We start from the raw sequence: 19786 nt of genomic DNA, 5'->3' as shown, positions 1-19786 counted from the left end.
ACTTTGAAGAAGTTTTTTTATGGAGGCTTCCTTAATGGGGGGTGGGATGTGGATGTCGAGTGATTTGCTTATGGTCAGATCTGACCAACGAGGGGGTGACCACTGGTGTGGAGCATCTATCTCCCATGTTGGTAATGACGAGGTCTAGGATATTGGAGCCCCTGGTGGGACAATGGATTAGTTGATCCAGGGTGTTGGAATTTATGAATTCCAAGAACCGTTGGGAAAAGGTGTTGGTACCTGAGTAGTTTTCCCAGTTAATGGTAGGTAGTTGAAATCACCAAGTATTAGGGTATTTGGTTGTATCTTAATATTTTTCAGTATGTTTAGAAAGGTGTAGTGAGAATCTTGGGGCATAGTGGTGGATCTGTAGCAAGCTACAATTTGGATTGCAGTCTTACATTATACTGGAGAATTTCAGATGCATTGTGTTGGGCAACTAGCCTGGAGGTGCGAATATCCTTGGTGAATATGGACACTCCTCCACCTTTAGTTTTCAGTCCTGGTTTGATGGTCAGAAAGTGTGGCAAGAGTTGTAGCTTGGTATTGCAGGGGTGCTCTCTGGAGCCTTGAACCAGGTCTCAGTTACTGCACAGATATCAATGTCCTTCATTTTGAGGAGTGCCTCAAGAGAGTGCATTTGAGGTTTAGACTTCTAGCATTGAGTAACATTACCTTCAGATTTTGTATACTTGTATCTGTTACGGTGGTGGGTTTGTCCTTTGAACCTTGCCTAAAAAAGGCACCTTAAGGTTGGCAAGAGCTTTAGCCAGTAACCTGAATCCCAGGGGTGACAGGTGCAGGCCATCTCTGGCAAAGCATCGTGGTTTGTCGATCATGTCTTCCCAGGCAGACAAATACTGGATCCCCTTTGAAGGATACCAGAAGCTTAGCCAATTGTTGAAGTCAATCATTTTGACATTATACTGTGATATCATTCTGGGCGAAGGCAGGATGCTACTCAGGGCTAGTGTCATACCTGCCTGGGCCACATGATCTGAGAGCTCTTCCATGTCTCTTTTCATGTAGTCCAGGGAGGTATGTCTCAAGTCATTCACTCCATCATGGACAATAACACCCAACACCAGAGTCCATTGTAGTGTTTCCCATAGGGGAAACCCCCCTGATAATATGTTAAAAGAACAGTGCCAAACAAATAGCAGTGTGCTGTTACAACCACCATAAAGGGACAGTCCACAAGACCAGTGTACCACTTTGACAAAAAAATTCCACTCTTGACATACTGTACGTCCTCTATAGGTGTAAAAAATCTGGAGATCAATGACATGTCATTATCACAGTTCTAAGAAAGGCTTAATGATGTAATCCCCATTCCCCCTGAGTATATTCACGCATATGTATCTTGTTGTAAACAAAAAGGTTACATACCTGATAGATTACAATATTCCTCAGTTCATATGTGCGGATATATATATAATGTTTGTGGCAGCGCATTTACTGTGTGAAGAAAGTCTCATACAGACTGGTTCCCCATAGCCAGATGTTTGCCTTTTTAACATGCTTCTCATTACCTAGTGATTGCCTCTTAACCAATCTGTGGTTCTGAAATGCTAATTGCAGGCAACACAATCAATTTGCAGTATCATCAGCCAATGACATGTAACCACTGAACAAGATATAAAGCCTTCATGTACATTAGAATTCCTTTCTGATATGTTGTGCTGGACATTACTGGGTCAAGAGACTATGTCATCACAGAGAGTAGGTTTGTAACAGCTACTTTTACATGCAGATGTGTGTGCTACAGGCTGCAGCTACTGCTGTAGGCAATAGGCACAGGCAGAGAGTGTGAACACTTTGTAGAACAACAAACTGTAAGAGTAACTGTGGCAGCTGTGACAGCCTTGTTGTAGAGGCAGAGTCAGAGTGAGAGTACCCCTTCCACTCAAATTAAGGCATGTGTATGTTAGGCAATGGTATCACTAACAGAATATTAGGCACAACATAGGGGGCAAATATAACATTAAGTCAACCATTTGGGCAACTGTCAGGCCATGTGTTACAGTGTGGTACTCATCTGGAAAGTGTATGTTGGCAGTCCTTGTTACTATCAGTGGCTTCATAGGTTAGTTGTGTAGCTGTGCTAATCTGTATTGTGATTATGAAAGGATTGTGAGTGGCACTCTGATATTAGTGGGCCTCATTTACATTACCTAAGTTAAAATCCTCAGTGAATGCATATTAATGCATGACCTGATACTTTATGAACTTATAGTGTTGCTATAAGGGTATGTGAAGTATGTTCCTATCTGCATGCCTGTGATTTCCATCAGTGAAAAGCAGAAATTTAATTTTGAATGCATTATGTAGATAAAGAGTGCATGACTCAGTCATTAATTGCTGGCTTCACAGTAATGTAATTTAAATGCCACACCCCACTGGATTTGAACCCAGGACTGTGTGTGGCAAAACTTACTGTTTATACAGCATTTAACAGACTGAAAACCAATACGAAAGATGTGTACAAGTCTGAAGTAGACCAAAACCAAAAAACAGGACTTGCACGAGTGCCCAAATGAAGGTCAAAAACCAAAACTCCTTAGATAAGCACAAGCACTTTAATTCCTTAACGCTGCAACACAAAAGAATACGTTTTCGACATAGAATCCAAGTCTTCATCAGAGATGAACAAATCACAGTAGACCTTACATCAATTTATACCATTCAACCTTCACACTCACAGAACATTTTCCAACAGCATACCAGCATGGTCCACGCCCTTACAATCAATTTAACAGACTGAGCTACTGAGTCACTGTTACAGTAGGTGTATTTGTCAAGATATAAGTGCACACATACAAGCTGTGACGTACATTATTTACATCCATGATTATGTGACTGGCTTTATATGGATGTATTTCTCCACCAGTGTCCCAGTTGAACATGTATGTTGCCATTAATGTTTTGGCAGGTGTTTTTCTAAATGTTGCTGGTAGTAGTGCACATTTACCTGCTATTAGAGACCTCACTTACATTCATTATGCTGTGTCTGGCTTTCTACTGGTGTACTCTTGCATCAGACTCCAAGTTACACTCCCATTTTTTCCATTACTCTTTAAGCACGCTTGCGTTACACTGCTCAATCCACAGCTCTGTGTAAACTCGCTTAATGACTGTAACTTGCAGTTACTATATTTTGCTTAAACCACCTGTTTTACTGTGTGGCATAACAAGTTAATACAGTGGTCTTCAGGTGGGATGGTCTTGGGTTCGATCTAGAGGGCAGGTGTTTATTTTGTACATGTATATTATCATTTAAAACACATATATCAATATAGGTCCATTTAGCTGATCTTGACAACACTGCACGATGCAGCACATTATGCAGTGTCAAGCAAAAAATCTTTGAAGAAAAGAAAAATCGGGGGATAGGAAAGTGGTGAAATGGGGCACAAGCAGGGGGAAAAACATAGTGAAATGCAGGTAGGTAAGTGCAAGAAGGGTATAGGAAAGCACCATACCTATCTTGTACAGCAACAACTGTGCATTTTGACAGAATATGCAGATGAATTTCAACTGTCACCAGAGGGGCAACATAACTGCATTGTCAAAACAATTGAACCAAATTTTGTGTGTCCAGTGGACGTGTGCAAAATGGAAAGCTATGTATTGGATGATTTTTTTTTGGGACAGGTGCCCATTGTTTTGAGGTGAGAGTGGAATGTTGGGGAAGGGACATAGGTAGGTGTGGGGGAGGTAAGTTGGGTAGGTGAGGAAGCTTTTGCAGACAGACAAGACAGCAGACAGGGATGATGTGTGACACAAGAGGGGGTGAGCACATTGGATGGGGAGGGTGTTTTGGAATCACAGTCTCGTGTGCCTCCACAAGGTAGCAGTGTAACTCAAGTACCCACCCATGGGATTGTTGGCACTGCTCTGTAACTGCCCCAGGAGTGGCAGTGGTGGAGGCTGGGGTCTGGGGTGAGCCTGCCCCACTAGGGAGGCCAGCATGCTCTCTATCTGGTGGAGGTGGCATCCAAACCCACTGTACACAATCCTGCACACCAAGCCTGGCAGTTCATCATGGGTGACTCCTCCTCCACCATCACTCCCAGAGGGGGAGATGAGACCTGTCCTGAGGGGCAGAACTACCCAATGTTGCAGGTAGTGCAGAGATAGCAGAAATACCACCACTAGGCTGGGTCCCAGATGTGCTGGGCCCCGGTGCCATGGCCAGAGGAGGCAAGGTAGGTGGATCACTGGGAACAAGCCTACCTTGATGCTCAGTAGTAAATTAGTTATAACAGTAAGTTAAGGTTTGTAATAACCAAACCTATGTTAGTATTAACATAATAGAACATAATATTGATTAATCCAAATACATATTAAGGTATATTATGTGGAATACAACATTAAATAACATAACAGTAAGTATGTTAACAGCAAGCCAGTATGAAATGACACATAAGGCCATCAAAACAGTTAAACAGATTATATTAATATTAAATCTTAATAATAAATAACAATAATAAATTAAGGAAGATAACTGGTGGGGAGAGAGAAAAAACATTCCATTAGTGACATCACAGATGATATTCCTACAAAGACATATAATACATAATTCTACAGGTGTGCAGTGTCAGTTGTGAGTACAATGACTACAGTTCTTCTATACATGATGTAGCATGTACATAGCTCTCAAGCTGTTAGCATGGGACAGTATGGGCCAAGCACTGAGAAATGTAATTACACAACTATACTGAACTGTTTCACATAATGTACATGTGCATAACTACCAAGGTGTTCTGTAAATGGATTTGAAAATACATTGCAGTCCAGGTAATCATTTATCTGCTAATCATGGACCAGACAGATTGGGCAGTTGTATGTACATTATGACAAATCGTGACAGTTGTGAGGTATGTTTGTGTACATTAAGTAGACTAGATAGCCATCATGTCTTAGTTGACAAGTATGGGAGTAGAACCCAAAAGCTGTAACTGTAGGGGACATCAACAAATAATGTAACAATTGACTGCCGCATCTTAGAACAGACATGCAATGAATGCAGCCCTGTTTAGACACATTTAGTTATGACACCACAATCCTGCTTTTCACTTTTTTGGTATTGCTGCTAAGTATCTGTGAAGTATACACATGATATCTGCCCATAAAGTGGACTACCTCACCCATATACTTTATTCCTGGGGTGAGAGGAAAAGAGAGCATTATGTGACTGAAAGTGGCCTGGTGACAGCCTTGTACCATACTGTGGGTTGTGCAATACATTTAACAGACAATTACATTTGCATTCTAAAGTTGTTATAGTTTTACAGTTGATTTCAGTGACATTAGAACAGACATGCAATGAATATAGTCCTACGGCAAGGATTTATTCATATTTAATTATGACACCATAACCCTGCTTTATACTTTATCGGTATTGCTGCTAAGTATCTGTGAACTATAAACATGATATCTACCCTTAAAATGGGCTATCTCACCCTTATACTTTGTTCCTGTAGTAGGAGGAAAAGAGACCGTTATACAACAGAAAGTGGCCTGGAGACAGCCTTGAACCACACTGTGAGTTGTGTAATACATTTATTAGACAATTACTTTTGCATTTTACAGTTATTGCAGGTTTACAGTTGACTGCAGTGACATTACAATAGACATGTGATGCATACAGCTGTACTGCAATTATATTATGACACCACAATCCTGCTTTACACTTTATTGCTTACTGTTATTGGTACTGGTTACTGTTTATTGCACTACAGTTTTTATTGTTTATTGCACTACAGTTATCATAAAATATCCATACTTACCACACTCACAGCACATCCTGGCCAGGCACCTGGCATGAGACTGCATGATGTGAGCCCTCTCAGCTGCAGCTGTTGTAAGAGAAGCACGCCATTATGCATACCAGTTTTACACAGATTCAGCTTGTATTTTAGTAAAGTAGTGGCAGAAATACTTATATATGTGTGGGGCATGCCCATCTCTGGCCTCCTGGACCCAGGTGTCCAAAGTTTCCCTCTTCTGTTGCTTCAAGTCATCACAGTGGTGATGACACTACTCACCAGTGTGGGGGCTATCAGTAGCACTGATAAGATCCCTGGCCAATGGATCCCAGGCCTCAGCCTTACAGTTTGAGCCCTGGTAATCACCCTGCAACAGCCTAGGTTCTATTCTGTACTAGGAGCCCAACAAACACTCTGGACTCCTGCACACCCCACCTCTGTGCTTAAAAGCGCACACCCTCTCCAACACTGCCTGGCATACCAACAGTTGGTAAGAGTCCAACAAATGTTGCAGAATTCCCACCTATTGGCCTTAATGTAGGTTGTTTTCCCACCCTTACACATCATACTGCAACATTAAAAAATGCACCGCATTGCCTAGCATCACGCAAACCTGCTTAGTGGAGCTGAGCATCATGGATACTCGCACAACCGTGGTTTTAGCGAATCTTCGCAACACACAAAGAGCAGCAAACATTAACCATGTTTAAGCAGTGCTTAGCATCATGCAGCTCTTCCAAATGTAACAAATTTGTTTTTAAATTAAGCAAAACATTCACTTGCATTACAAAAAAGGTATGCCTGCAAGGAACTCGAACACAGAACCTATTAAGCTTTAGGTCATGACTCTACACATTTAGCTACTTTGATATTATGTGAAGTAGTATATCTGCAATGTGCAAGCGGGCTTAAACATAACCAGAAATAAATAACTGATAACATCCAGTTTCTATTTTTAGATGTCTAGCAGGTATCAGCTGTATACATGTAAGCACAACTCAGCACTGCTGTGCTCTATGCCTTGCCATGCAAAACGGGCATTAAAAAATAATCAAAACAGTAAATATTCAGTCACACACATTTCAACACTATCAGGGTACATTACAAGGATTCTTCCCCTGTACATAGCATCTGTTCAGGAATTCCCTGGACAATCCACAGCCACGGGATAGCTACTGCACAACTGCCTACATGGATTCACTATCCCTGTTACTATGCTCTCCCTCAGCAGTGGTCCATGATTAATATTCATGGTGTGCTGCCAAGGGGAAACCATGAATGTGTACACAGGTACATTCCTTGTAGGTTCTACACAGAGCCTACACAGATTTTATTGACTCCTGGAGTAACATTTGGTGGAAGAAGATGTGAGTTATGCTTGTGTCATCTGCTCATGCAGAATGGTGTACACTTAGTGTAGGTGTTAATGAATCCCAGGGATATTCTTTCATCTATTTTGTTTATAAGGCATGTTTCCCTTTACTGGCATCTTCCTAATTTGCACCCTTGATAAGAAATCTTGACATTCAATATTCTTCTTATACCTTTTATTTCTATGCTTTACAGCGTTTATTTTTTCTTCCATTAAATGTTCCCACAGATTCACACAAAAATTTTGCATCATTATGTTTTTATACCATATTCTCCTGTTTTCTTTTATTCCTTCTATCTTTAATTTCCACAATTTTATTTTTTTGATACATTCTTATATCTTCATTTCTCCATTATCTCTCCCTTGTATTCATTTTTATTATAGCCCATTCTTTTTCATATTTTTCCATAAATATACTAATCACCAGTTTATTTTTTCCATTTATCCATTCCAAGACCTTATATAAATCTAATGATGCTCCATATACTATTGTATTCAATGGGCCTAAACTTCCTTCCTCCTTTTCCATATATAATACCCAGATAAACTGAAATGTAATTTAAAAAAACTGTTTCTCCAATTTTCTTAGTATCATATATACACTGGCTATATTTGAAAAATTCCCCATCAATATATATACCTATTCAAATACTAAGTCCTTTTAGATCTGAACAAAATGCCACATAGACCGAAATCCAAATAAATCCAAGATTTATTAACACACAGTAACACACGGTAAGTGCTTTCTTTTGGTAGATATCACCAAACTTCTTCAAAGTAACAAAGCAAGTACATTCAAATATATACTCAATCACACCCTACCTACACAATCAATTAGCACCAATTAATTAAAAGCTAACAAATTAATGCATTAATAAACATTTAAAAGCACATATCCCCACAACTCAAGTAAAACATACAATACATAAATACCTAAATCCATACTATACTAAATACATATATATATATATATATATATATATATATATATATATATGGGTCTACTTCTAAACACCGACACAACGATTCCCCGACACAAAACCCACCGACGCCAAATAACCGACAACACACAAACCCGACACAAACCCGACAACGCAAAACACCGAACACCAAAACACCGACACACGGAACGTAAACAACACGCGACACTACATAGCATACACACTAGCCCTGACCCAAACCCTAACCCTAAGGTCCGACACTATCACACACTTCACCTACCTGCACCCTAACCCTAACTCACTTAACCCACCCCTAGCCCAAGCTCCGACACTAACGCACACATCACCTACCTGCACCCTAACCCTAACTCACTTACCCACCCCTAGCCCAAGCTCCGACACTAACGCACACTTCACCTACCTGCACCCTAACTCACTTACCCACCCCTAGCCCAAGCTCCGACACTAACGCACACTTCACCTACCTGCACCCTAACCCTAACTCACTTACCCACCCCTAGCCCAAGCTCCGACACTAACGCACACTTCACCTACCTGCACTCTAACCTTAACTCACTTACCTGACCACTCCTACCTCCGTCACTGTGGCACACTTACCGGGTCATGATCACACATTACCCTTGTCGGTCTTTCCACTGTCGGCGAATCACCCTGTCGGTATACGTACCTGTCGGTCATCTGGTGTCGGTGATTTCCGCGTCGGGGAATCGGCGTTTCGGTCTTTAGAAGGGGACCCATGTATATATATATATATATATATATATATATATATATACTGATGCTGATGCCGAAATAAATACTTCATCTATCAAAACCTTTCATTTCAGTTGACTGGAAATAGATACAAGATCATTTAACCCTGGTGGCAGGTACGCATTTAAAAATACCTGCCACCAGGGTTCTTTCTCCTCAAGGAGAAGAATTTGGTTTGGAACAGGGTATTATAAATGTTTATACCCAATTAATGGATATGGTGTTGAGCAATCTTCTTCTTTAGGCTTTTCCCAGTTAGGGGTCACCACAGCGGATCACTTAATCTCATGATTGGCAGTAGAGTTTTACGGTGTCAAGTTGCCAGCCCAGTGCCCAACCTTCCATGGAAGGCACACACACACACACACACACACACACTCACGCCTAGGGCCAATTTAGAGTGATCAATCCACATACAGCATGTCTTTGGGAGGAAACCGGAGCACCCAGAGGAAACCCACGCAACCACAGGGAGGACATGCAGACTCTGTACAGAAGGCACCCCAGCTGAGAATCAAACCAGAGAACCTCTTGCTGTGAGGCGACAAGGCTAACCGCTGCACCACCATGGCCACCATCAAAGTCAAATTTAAACTGCAATACTAATTTTGGATTCACAATCTTTGTCTTTTTCTAAGAATTCCAGATTAAATGGAAAAAGGGGGCATCATAAAGGCATCACTGGGGCAATTCATGAACAACTGCTTATTTGGTTTGATCCTCTAGAAAAGAGCTGAAAAGAAGCTGCTACTCTAAGTTGCATTGATGCTTTGCCCAGCAATGGAAGCACATCTGTGGTGTTGAGTAATAATTTTATTTATTATGAAGGACATTATTTTAAACAATTGCTTGGTGTTGCTATGGGCTCAGCATGTGGTCCTTTATTTGCAAACGTGATGGGATGTTGGGAGAGAAGTTATTTGTTTACCTCCCCACTTTTTTCTTATGTTTCTTTATATTACCATTATTTGGATGACTTGGTTATAGCTTGGAAGGGCCCATCTGAAAGTATTGTGCAGTTTATGGATTATATTAATAATAATACTAATTTTCTTAAGTTTACATATACTACTAATTTGGAGAAAATTCCTTATTTTGATGTTATGTTACATAAATTGGATGATGGAAGTTAAACGCTACAATATTTAGGAAGCCTACTTTTTCTAATAGTATTTTACATTTTACAAGCAGTCATCCATATCACATTAAATGAGGTATAGTTAAGGGTCTCAATGTATAAAGATTTTTTACAGGAGTGTGATTTTATGTCAAATGTTTTTGGATCAGGGATACCCCTATAGTTTGATTTTTAATATTAAGCAAGAAGTGATAAATAAATGTTTAAAAGGCTTTTATAGGCCAATTTTAACTAATTATAGGGGGATTCTGCTAGTCATCTTAGTTTAAGTGTTGTACCTCTAAATGTTAATTCATTAGGAGACAATAATATTTTTGTGCTCCATAGGAACTTTTGGGATGATAATGATTCTTGTCCTAGAGTTTTGTGTATGTGTCTATTCATTTCTACCTTTTCCAATGATAGTCAGATGGTACAGGATATTATCAATAAGAATTGGCATATCCTTGTAAGTGAACAAACCATGGCTAAGTGAGCACCCCAAATTTGTGTTTAGGAAGGGCAGGAATATTAAAGGACTTTTGAAGCATGTACCTAATTTGGGTGTTGATGGTAGGATGGCACCTTATGGTATGTGCCATCAATGCAAGTATATTTTATCAACTTCTAGCCTTGTTTTAAATGGTAAGAAGATTTGTATTAAGGGAAAATTTAGTTGTTATACCCATGCAGTGGTATACGCTGCTGTGGATTTACAACTCTGCAAGTGAATATAATGTGCTTCCTCTCTCCCTGATTCTTGTCTCCCCCTCCACCCCCTACACACATGCTCCCAGTCACCAGGCTAGCCCCCGCTGACCCCACCAACAACCCCCCCAGTCTCACTTTTGACGCAGCCATTCAAGGGGTGGTACCATCCGAATCAGCCCACAGGTGGTACCATCCGCACTGACCCAGTCTTCTGGGACTCTCTATCATTCATATTCTTCTATCCATCAAACCCCGGCTCCACACTCCATGTCATGGGCGGCCCCCAAACAGCCCCCCCCTCAAGTTCACACCACATTCCTCCCACTCCCCCCCCAGGTGGCATACCCACACATTTCTCTACACATACACACACACTGATACCCAAGCATAGTAAGACTCTCTACTTGACTCCTCCACCTTCGTCCATGCCCTTCTTTACTTACCTTTGGAGGCAGGGACTCATAAGTTACGCAAAGTAACTATACATCATTTCTGGGTTGTCCCGTCAGGGACGAACCAATCTGGGTGTTAATATTAGAATTAACACAGCATGGTTCTCATCCTTCTCGGTTCCCCCATATTTTATTATTTATTTATTTATTTGTTTATTTTTGCTTTTTTGCTTTTGCACACGATCCCTTTTTGCACACGATCCCTATTAGTATGCACACGGCACCACAAGGCTATTACTGTCTGACCAATTTACCTTATGTAACTGCGATTGTAATGTTAATGAAAATGAACACAGCACCCTGCCTGTTCACACTTTACTATTGGAAAGGAACTGTTGTTAATTTAAATGGCCTGCTAGAACTAATGTATTTAAAGGAAATGAAAATGGTTGCTCATAGTTATGAGACATATCTTTCTGAAGAAGTCCTGATAATAAATAAGATGAAAGCGTTAAAGTACTACAAGAGTTGTTGGTGTGATTTACTATTTTTTGATATTGTCACGAAGTTCATTTCTTAGTTAACATTTCTTCTCTTTGTTCATTTTTTGAGTGCGATTAATTTTATATATATATATATATATATATATATATATATATATATATATATATATACACACATACACATATACACCATCTTTTTTCTATAAAGAAAGCACTTCACCTGAACCAGAAAGAAAATACTGTTGAAAGGGAAATTCATGCTGAAAGACACAGCAGATATAGCCCTATTATAAAATATGGGTTATTTAAGGGCAAGCAGCACAATAAAGCTAGCAGGGATGATTTTAATACATGCAACAATATGGTGTTACACTGCATCCTACATGCAAAAGGAATTGAAAATATTATTATTAAAAATTGGTCATTGTTTGATTGTGAAAAGAGTATTAGGTCAATAGTGGCACTGAGACCAACTTTTCCTTATAAGAGGAAATACAATATTAAAGATCTTTTAGAGAGGCCACTATGTAAGGAGTTAGGTACCTGGCCAGTCACCCACAAGTGTGGTAGATGTAATCAATGCAGATATATAGAAAAGCAACTATACTGGCTGACTTTACAAGATTATGAGGTTTGTCTCAGGTGGCAAGTACAATTGTTGGTCTGAAAGGGTTGTTTATATAGCCTTTGTACCTCCTTCCAAGCATTTTACTTTGGAAAGACAATTGATGGGCTTATTGCAGAATTTAACAACATGTATACAGCACTCAAAGGCTGGGCAATAAAAGTGCTCTGGCCCGACAATGGCATGTGAAGGATTTGATAAGTTTAGTTTTTTATTCTTGAGCAGGTTTCTGCCAGTCCATATTCTGGCAATTGGAAAAATGTTTTATTACATTGAGAGATGCTGTGGCAGCTAAGATTAGATGCTGCCACTCCACCTGGTATTAACACAATTATTTCCATCACTAGTGAGTTAAAGAAGAGGCATTGTATGGTGTGGTTTTTATTATTGTTAACAATATTTTGGTGGACTTCTGTAATACTTGCATATAGTGTGCATTTTATTTTTGTTTATATTTTTATTATTTTACTATTAAGTGGCATGGTGCTGAAATGAGGCTATTTTCAATGAGCCCCTGGTGATTGGTTTACTGAGGAGGTGTGTTTTATGGCCTGGGTAATTTAACTCAGTCATTTATTTAAACAATGGTTCTGATGATATCTTTAAATAGATAAAACTAAAGCTCTTAACCATTTTAGTTTGTTTGGTTTATTAAAGAGTTTTTAATCCTTAACCCATCACCTTCCTGGTGTTTTTTGGTTTTCAGTATTTTTTTACTTGTACACAAGGTCTGGGTATCTTCGTTCTGTTATTTTATTACACCTTGCAATTTTATCAGCCCCTTCCACCTGTTTGTCATATGCAGACTGTATTCTGCATAAGAATATTTCAGTCTAAAAATGATTGTATGATTATATAAATATACTTGCTATACTGTCCTTTAAAATTTAGTTTGATGTTTATGTTTTATTTTTAATTATTCTTTGATAACCAGGCTAGTCCCTCTTGGCTAGTGGCCTCTTTCCAGGGGTGACCAGGATATCAAGGAACTTCCCTACTCTTTTCAATAGGTGCCATGGGTTATTCTGCATCATCATAAGCTATCGCCAACTCAGGTAGTAGGGACTTTGACTTAACATCTTATCCTAAGGGTGACACGCTCAGGAATGCATCACCCCCACGAATGCCACTCTGTATTGTAATCAGTTCAATCACTTGGAGTGGTAATAGACCCCACAACCTTTTGGTCTTCCAGCACCAAAGAGGAGTATGCTACCTGTTGTGTCACTAATACTACAAATTCTCACTGTCAAGGAGGGAGCTCAGTAAGAGCTGTGTATTAGAACCTATAAAATACTACATACCTAATAAAGGTGATTCACATGTGCCAACAAACTGATGCAGATGTAGGATGTCAGTTTGTGCTGTAAAGAACCCACGTCTTATGACCCCAGAAAGTCTGAACATTATATGAGAAAGAAATTGTCATATTTTTGTGAACTGGTAGTCTTTCCTAGAGAAAGTTGTTTCTGCAGTAGCAATATACCACCTAGATGAGGAGGACTGCTCACTGAACCTGCCAGTCATATCCACCATGCATAATGCTATTACATCCTGTGTTTGCACAAAGATTACAGCAACAGGAATGTTTAAATGTTTGTGTGCAAACCATTGTACTAATTCTATACTTGCTGCAAATATGTCTCAGTGTCACTAGTTATATTCTGGAGGTTCAGAGGCTAAGGAGAAACCTTTAATCCATAGATCCATCCATAGATGTCCTGGTGGAGCAGACTGGGGCTTAATAATTGAGCTTGCTCTCTTCCAGGTAGCGTGACTGACATGGGACAGGCGAAGGCTGCTTACTTCTGAATGCACATAGGTATTTATAAAATGAGTCATGTAGAAAGTTATTGCAAGTAAGTAGATCTCTTGCTGGCCTACTACATCCAACTAGTTTTAGATGGACTGTTTCAAATCCTATGAGCACACCTGGCAAGAACTTATTGATCTCTACTAACTGATAATCATTTGCGGTGTAAAGTATAAATACAAACACTGGTATCAAAAGAGTGATGGATACTGCATATAAATGACAAATAACTCTACCAACAGTCAAATGATCAAAGACAAAACCCAGTCACAAGATGAGAAACCCAATCAGTAAGCTAAACTCAGTACCAACAATATTAAAATACTGAACATCTTTAACCAGAACACATAAAAATTCTTGCAACCCTTTACTAATATCATAAAATTATATCTTCAATGAAAAAGATTTGTGGAATGGAATAAAACAGAAGTAGTTAGAAAAAGATCTTAGTCTTAAAGAAGTGTTTTTTGTGTTATTAAATTGTTTTCAGTTTCCCATGAATAGGTAAAACTCTTAACCGGCTGCTTGTAGAAGAACTGCAGAGTGGTTCAAAATCTACTTAGTGTTGCCTCTATGTATTAAATATTTAATAAGAGTGAATTGATTCTGGGCCATATTTGTAAATAATATTGACTATTCCAAAGGACGTGATGTTTTAGATACCTTTCAGGAAGGCATTGTAAAAGATATCTCATTGTTTAACTTGCATTCCATTTCTTGTAGTTCCAGTTATAATTTAAATGCTGCTCTATACACAGTCAACAGCCAAACTAAGCCCAGAGTTATTGTCACTATTACCCAGTCTGTACAGTATGTGACCTATAACAATTTCCTGCAGATGTTTGATGCATTGAGAAATGCTTTACTCTACTCATAAACTTTAGTTTCTGGTATTAAATGGGCCATGGCTGGCTGGTGTCATGACAAAGTGTATGTTTCTAGGATAACCATCAAAGCAGGCAATAACTCATTAACCTATGTGAGGACAACGGCTAAGCTAGTCACAGCTGGATGCCACTGGCTGCCAGCCCACTCTACTTCTGAATGCTGTGCATAACAAAAACGTGGCTTGAATCACGTAAAAAGATACATTCCTCTTGAGCTGTACAGCAAATAAAAGATTTTCATTAAGTGGGCTTTGCAGATTTTAGGATTGTTTATTCTGTTATGCATAATCTTTCAGTATAGCAGCTGAACGTGTTTTTTGGTATTAAGATGTCATTGTAATTATTATATGCTGTTAGAGAACATTTGTTAATCTTTAATGCATTTGTACTGTATCCTCGGTATTGTTTTGCATTTTGCTGATGTGATTATGCTGCAGTTTTTTACAAATTATGTATGTGCATGTAAGAAAAAAATCAAATATATATATATGGTTCCCTATCAGAAACCTGAAACACTATAAGCCTGAAAATCAAAATCCTGAAAACTATAGACTGAAAGTTCAAAATCCTGAAAGACCAAAATCCTGAAACTCAAAATCCTGAAAACACAAAATGGACATACTGACGTCATTGTGGCTTTGCTATTGTTAGCCCTGTGGTGTTGGGTCATGCGTTGGGTTCAGGTAAGTGGTTGGTTTTATGTTAGGTTAGGGGCGGTTTAAGTGAGTTAGGGTTAGGGCGCAGGTTAGGCATGTATGCAATAGTGACAAATATTGGGGTTAGGGGGCGGTTTAAGTGAGTTAGGGTTAGGGCCTGGTCAGATGAGTGTGCGATAGTGACGGACCTTAGGGTTAGGGTTAGGGTCAGGGTCAGTTGGTAGATATTAGTGTCTTTATAGTGACATATTAGCATTATTTGTGTTTTCAGGATTTTGAGTTTCAGGATTTTGGTCTTTCAGGATTTTGAACTTTCAGTCTATAGTTTTCAGGATTTTGATTTTCAGGCTTATAGTGTTTCAGGCTTCTGATAGGGAACCATATATATATATATATATATATATATATATATATATATATATATATATATATATAAAGCCAGAAAAATAGTTTTCATGCAATTTACAAATACAGAGAAACTACAGATGTCAAAAATACATACACATTGGTGCATTCCAAATTAAAATGAAGTTTGGAACTAGACATACCTGAAGAATTCAGCTGGTATTATATTGCAGTTTTCACATATTCATATCTGCAATTCCATATGATGTCAGTGCCTCATAATGAGGATGCAGCTAAACCATATTAATTTTAACTTTATCCAACACTGACAATGGACACAAAAACAATTTCCCTACTGCAAAGACAAGTATAATAAACAAATCTAGAATGACATTTTGAATTGCTAAAATTATTGACTCTACCAAAAATGTATCTATGCATTCATTTATATTTTGATGCTTTTTTTGAGGAATTACTATAATTAAGCAGAATAAGGAGAAATAATAATCAAATATGAAAAAAAGAGTTCAGATACCTGCATGTTCGTGGTCAGCCACGCATTATTGTGACACGCGACAGTGAATACACTGTACACCACAGGTTACATGCCGTCGGGTTGGCATACTGTACATTGCACCTAGGGACAGTTGCTACTGCTATGTATTGCCAGCAACACACCCTTCCCTAGTATGGACTCCCATGTACCCACATTATGCTTGGCCATGCAGTACGCATAGCTGGGTGACACATTACACTCCACACATACCATACCTACACTACCCTCAGCATGCACCAAAACCTCCATGTGTCTGTGTGCTAGGCCTACACACCTCCTCTGTTTGCTGAGCATCGATGCTTAGCATCCCGCCTAGCCACACCCTAAACACACAACCATAGCAGCATGCATGGTACATACACACTACAGCCGGTATTACTGACATCCACTGACAGTGGTAGTTGATGGCATGGCACCTCAGCACGATGGACAGCCCACGTGCTCTATGCCAACACCGATCAGAGCGCACTTCTGCTACATTTACACACTGGTAGGGACCATGCTATTCCACACTGAGACATGGTGGTACTGGCCTTTTCACAGACGCCTACAGTGGTATTCTGTTCCATGCACACGTGCTGTATGGGCACATGTGCAGGCTGTTGCACGGTAGTTATGTTCAACTGTGTGTTGTGTGTCACTTGACAGTCATGGTTTGTCCTGCTGGTGCATGACATACTCCACAGCTAGCTACCTCACACATGACTGCCAGACATTGCAGTGTGGGCCCTCACGCAGTGTGGTGGTATGTCTCGCTGTTTGACTACATCCACATTCAATGCAGCATACCACGGTCATGCAGGCATTGACGACACAGATGTTGCTGTCATCGTGCCTGCCAATGGGGTACCTACCAACAATACACACTCTCACTCACTACAGGGTTCCAACTTGGCTGGACATTGCATTAACCCTGTGGACACGTACATAGTACTGCCATGCACATGTTATGTCGGGGAACACAGTCCCAATGTCACCTCAAACCGCCAGAAGTTGTTGTATCCCGCCAACCTGGCTGTTACATGTCTCTGCAGCAGCACACGTCAGTGACTGCTAGCCCATTCATGTACGTTGTGCACCCTGACCACCACACTACCACATCTATCACACTACACATGGATGGTACTGCATTGCACGTATGGGGCTGCATCTCTACACCCATGACTGGGCCATTCAGTATGGCACTGGGCCACATCTTGACATACATGCTTCACACACTCATTGACTACCTGCATGCCTTTCCTGGCACCTTGTTGGGCTTCTGTGCGCCACAGCACACCACATCCCATGCTGGCTACCTGTCATATTATTGCATGGGTGGTTGGGGTGGTACAGAGGGTATCACATCAGACATGATCCGCTCTTTGCCCTTCAGCACCATTCCACTTTTATGCTATTGCCAGTGTACACATCCAGCATCACATCGCACTTATGTATCGGGATGTTAAGCCATGTGCCTTCTGTACAGTTCACACAGTGGTGCAGGCATATCATGCTAACTACAACAAGTCAGGGACGGTGACATTGCAACGGTCCTCAGACATGTGGCCCTCATGCTCAGTATTTGCATACGTGACACTACCTGCTGTCACACAGTACTGTACATGCCTACATATACCACTTCTACATACCTGGCAGCATTCTAGCTCATCCTACTCATGTTGCTGACACCCATACAGATGTCAGTGTGGCAGATATATCATGTAGATATCATTGCATCAGTTACATCACACATAGTGCATACACATCACCTTTGCATACTGACAGTCATGCGGTGTGTATCACATGGATACTGTCCCTATACAGGCATATCACGTACATGGTTGATGTACACACATGGCCCACATGGTGCTGTGGTTGCCATATTACACCATGGCGTGGGTACACATGTGCAGGACCATGCATTTCTGGACCGTATGTCTAGCTGATACCTTGGGTGCCCTTGTACCAGTGCCATACACACATGTACACGCAGGCCGTGTTACAATAACACATGTGTGGTGTACCTTACACAATGGATACAACGTTACATGTCTCAGTATAGTCTCTACCCAGCTCAGACAGTTTACATATGCAAATGACAGTCATGTAACACATCTGTGCTCACCTGCATGCCACTAACACAGGGGTGTAATCTACTGTGCCATGGGCCATGTTCTCCGCAGTACTGATGCATGTAGTACTCCTACATGGCGTTTGCAGTGGGCAGGGTGGGAGGAGCAGTCCTGCATGTGTGCACACATGCCACATTGCTCAGCCCGGGCGTCTGTGTGACATCCACAGACTGGACACACACCATGTTGTGGGACATAGGTCCTGTGCACATCCCACAGGGGCACACTGTGTCACTAGTCATGTGATAGCTTCCTTGCTGGTAGGGTGACACAGACCCATGGTACCACCACAGCGGACGTATCGTATAGACATGACAGTTGACATCCAGTTCTGCCGCTCAGTGGACACTACCATGGGGGTCAGCACTGTGTACATTGCACATGTGTTTACACACGGCCCTGCTGGACATCATTGTGGCACACATTGCACCTGCTATGGAACGTTTGGACATGGTCACTTGCTGTTCCCACCATTTCGGGTACCTATTCTGCTACTACATTGTCCCATATGTGCAGGCCATACATATCTTGTATATGTACATAACATTAGGCTCTATCATGCATGCTATGCCTGTGATACTGTCTATGATTTGTGAACATATCCATCATGACAGCTTTGCATTACACATAATTGACATAGTCAGCCTACTGCGTGGGATACGTGCATCGCATGGCATTCCATATGACATCGATGGTATATGCCCATGCACATGTGTGCTGTGACACTATACATACATGTCCTATCCCCTGCTGTGGCACTTCATTGTTGGATATCCACTGCCAGCATCAGCGTGGGTGGTGGCATTGTTCTGTGTTTGCAAACCCTATGGCAGACCTGGGGTACGGTTACCACCTGTGCCACTTTGCAAGGGACAGTCCCTCCTTGGGCAGTTGTGTCCTGACAAAATATATTACAAATGGCAAATGTCCTGAGATTGTAGGACATCACTATATGCCATTCTTATGTAAGAGTTGCATCACATACTTATTTATGTATGTACATTCCTAAATGTTACAAGACACACAATAAGCAACTTAACTGCTAAGCAAGACTACACTTTTCTTTATGCAAAAGAGTAGAGTTCTAACCTTTGTACTGACCATGGGTATGTGTCCACCTGTAACATCTGATGTGTGTCCCGAAGATTTCCCACTTTGGCCATTTGAAAAGGTGGCAAGCCAAACCTGGGGTTATCCCGGGTGTACATG

The sequence above is a fragment of the Protopterus annectens genome, chromosome 2.part1, assembly GCF_019279795.1.
Source record: "Protopterus annectens isolate FY-2018-M chromosome 2.part1, PAN1.0, whole genome shotgun sequence".
NCBI classification, from domain to species: domain Eukaryota; kingdom Metazoa; phylum Chordata; order Ceratodontiformes; family Protopteridae; genus Protopterus; species Protopterus annectens.
This window is presented reverse-complemented; position numbering follows the sequence as displayed.